This window comes from Capsicum annuum, chromosome 3, assembly GCF_002878395.1.
Source record: "Capsicum annuum cultivar UCD-10X-F1 chromosome 3, UCD10Xv1.1, whole genome shotgun sequence".
Lineage (NCBI taxonomy): Eukaryota > Viridiplantae > Streptophyta > Magnoliopsida > Solanales > Solanaceae > Capsicum > Capsicum annuum.
Genome location: NC_061113.1, coordinates 67,973,012 through 67,977,206, shown reverse-complemented (window position 1 = coordinate 67,977,206; position 4,195 = coordinate 67,973,012).

Sequence of the window (4,195 nt, the reverse complement as noted above, 5' to 3'; positions counted from 1 at the left end):
CTAACCATCATTTCATTTACTATTAACCCAGGCTATCATTAGTGATATTGTCATACCGACTATAGATTGCAAGCAATATTCCATTACCAAGTTATACCATGCAATAGTTTAATGAAAATCCAACAATTTAACCAAAAGTGTTCTCATAGGCATTTTATCAAATATGTTTGGGACATAGTGTTTCCAAATCCAAAACCAATTACTAACTTACCATTCCCATGCAACCAATTGTTCAAACCACCATAATAATTGTAAAGCATAAGTAAATGACATGGCAAACCATAACCAACAATTTATGACCTAGACCACAACATATACTGGAAAACCCAAAACCATACAACATTCATTCCATGAAAACAATTCATAAATTATACCTTTTGTTGGAACTAAAAATGAGGGAGAAGTAACTTGCCTTAGATTAGAAGATGATGGAGAAAAATCACCATAGAAAGCCCCTAATAGATCTTATGGATGAAACCCTAGCCTTCCTTAACCTCTAAAGCCTTGAAAGAATTTGAGTTTATTTTAAGAGAGTTTCTAAGTGTTTAAGATTAGAAAATAGGGTAAATAATATCCTAAGACAGTAATAAGTCATGGGGTCCAAAGTGGAAATGTCCAGATTACCCCCAACTTAAACTGCCTTAAATCCCCGTAGGTAGATATGACCACTCCACATGATTCGTACCCTAGGGTATGAGTGGTACCCACCAATCCTATCCTAACTAGAATCTCAACCCCTACACTGACCCACATATGACTCCTAAGTCCCTCTTGTAGCCAATCAAATGATTAGTACCCATAAACCATACTCATTCCAAAAAACAAAAACGAACCATCCAACATTGTACAAGATACGATTGGCAACATACCACTCGTACCCCAAGGTCCGATTAGTATGCACCAACTGTACCTTGGACATAAAGAAATACCACCCACCAACCAACAATGGTTATCTACAACGAATACCATACCAATCATACTGCATCATGCGACTAGTACCCCTTAGTCATATGATGTCAAGAAACTAGAAATCTACGAAATATTCCAAGGTTTCAAAACCCATGATGTTTCAGTGTCCCCTACTAGGATCATTCATCCATGAATGATGGACAAGGTAGTACAAACATGACTTACAACCCTTAGATTCCTCTATTTTTCCTTTAACAAACTCAGAAAATAAAGTTTCAAGAAAATCTACCTTTCCTTTTAAAAAGTCAAAAAACAAAGATATGATCATGAACACATACCTTCCGCATGAATATCCAAAGCCGGGAAAAAATATGGTTACTTCGTATTCATGTCCTCTACCACATCCTATGTAGGCTTTTCCTCCCTGTGTTTCTGCCACAGAACTATAACCGAGGCCACATCCTTGTTCTGCAATTGATGAACCTGTCGATCTAAGATCTCTATCGGGATCTCTTTATAAGACAAAGTATCTGAGATATCCAATTTTTTCAAAGGAACAATCGATGAAGGATCACTTATGCACTATTACAATATAGAGATATGAAATACCAGATGAATAGAGCTCAAACTAGAAGGAAACTCTAATTCATATGCCACATTAGCAATCCTCCGGAAAACCATATAAGGACCAACATACTGAGGACTAAGCTTCCTTTTTTTTAACAAAACTGGATGACTCCATGGGAGATACCTTAATGAATACCTTATCCCAAACCTCAAACTTCAAGTCTTTATACCTTATATACATATAATACTTTTGGCGACTTATATACTGAGGACTAAGCTTCCCTTTTTTTTTACAAAACTGGATGACTCCATGGGAGATACCTTAATGAATACCTTATTCCAAACCTCAAACTTCAAGTCTCTACTCCTTACATACGTATAATACTTTTGGAGACTTTGCGTGGCGTTAAACCTATCCCAAAAGACCTTTGCCTTTTCCATTGCCCAATAAACCAAATCCAGACCAAATATATCCGCCTCATCAAGCTCAAATAACCTAATTGGATATCTACATATCCTATAATACAATGCCTAAAAAGGAGCCATCCCAATACTAGAATGACAACTTTGATTGTAATCATACTCTACAAGAGGTAGATGCTAAACCCAATTTCCACCATAATCAATCACACATGCAAGAAGCATATCCTCCAATGTCTGAATAGTCCTTTCTGCTAGCCCATCTGACTGCGGGTGAAACGTAGTACTCAGACTAACCTTAGTTCCTAACCTTTTATTAAAAGATCTCTAGTAGTAAGATGAAAACGACATAACAGAATAAGAGATGATTGAAGAAGGTACCCCATGCAGCTTCACAAACTCATGAAGATACAATCTCGCATAATTCTCAGGTGAAAAGTTAGTCCTCATTGGCAAGAAGATAGCTAACTTTGTCATCCTATCCATGATATCCCAAACCAAATCAAATTTGTTCAAAACTGAGGAACACTAATATGAAAATCCATAATGATTGCCTCCTATTTCTATTCCAATATTTCAATTTCTTGGTACAACCCTTACGGCATCATGTGCTCAAATTTTACTAATTGACATACCATGCACCTAGCCACAAAATCAACCATATCCCTGTTCATACCATTCCAACAATACATCTCATTGAGATCATGATACATTGTGTCAAATCAGGATACACAACTAAGCACGATTAATGCGCCTCAGCCAATATCTTTTTGCACAAGCCATAGACTTTAGGAACACATAGTCTCCCTTGGTATCTCAAGGTACCATCACCACTGATATGAAATACAATTACCTTTTTCCCACATATATCACCCTTGATCTTCATCAAGACTGGATCTAACATTTTCTTCTTCTTGATCTCTGCACTGAGAGACGACCGAACCACTTCTTGTAGCAATATACCACTGTATTTGGGGTCTAAAAGGACACCAAGATTATTTAAATGGAAAATATCCTTTACCAATTTCCCATTCTACTTATCTAAATGAGTTAAAATCCTAATGGATAACCTACTAAAAGCATTAACAATAACATTAACCTTACCTGGATGATAGAGAAAACTCATATCATAGTCTTTGAGAAAATCAAGCCATCTCTTCTGCCTGAGATTAAGCTTTTTCTGAGTGAACACATATTGTAGACTCTTATGATCAGAAAAGATGTCCAGGTGCACTCCATACAAATAATACCTCCATATTTTTAATGCAAATACAATCGCTAAAAGTTCTTAATCATTATTAGGGGAGTTCCTCTCATGCACTTTCAACTGCCTAGAAGCATATAAAATTAACTTCCCATGCTACATCAAAACATAACCAAGTCCCACTCGTGATGCATCATAATAAACCACAAACCCTAATTGCCTTCAGGCAAAGTCAAAACCAGAGTTGATTTTAGCTTATCCTTTAACTTCTTTAAACAACTCTCACAAGCCTCTGACCAAGTAAATTTCACCTTCTTCTGAGTCAACTAGGTAAATGTGGCAGCTATTATTGAAAATGTTTCCACAAACCACCTATAATACCTAGTAAAATACAAGAAGCTCTTAATATTGGCTGGATTCATTGGTCTAGGCCACCTCTTAACCATTTCAACTATTTGTGGATCCACCATGATCCCCTTACTAGAAATAATATGAACTAGAAAAGTGACAATGTTTAACTAGATTTCACATTTAGTTAATTTGGAATACAACTACTGTTCTTTCAAAGTGTGCAATACCATCTAGAGCTAATTGGCATGATCTACCTCACTCTTAGAATATACTAGAATGTCATAAATGAAAACAATAACAAAAAGATCCAGAAACTAAAGAAATACCCTATTCATCAAATACTTGAATATCGTTGGGGCATTGGTCAACCCAAATGACATCACCAAGAACTCAAAGTGCCCATACCCAATTGTCTTGGTGATATCCACCTCCCTAATCTTAATCTAATGATACCTCGATCGAAGATCTATCTTAGAAAAGAATTTGGCACCATGCAACTAATAAAACAAGTCATTTGTCCTTAGAAGAAGATACTTGTTCTTAATCATTTTCTTATTCAACTGCCTAAAGTCAACGCATATAAGAAAGGAACTATCCTTCTTATACACGTATAACATCGATGGACCCTATGGGAATATAATAGGATGGATGAAACCCTTATCTAAAAGATCCTTAAGTTTCTCCTTGAGCTTCGTCAACACAGCTCGAGCCATTATATAAGGAGGAATAGATATTGGATGAGTG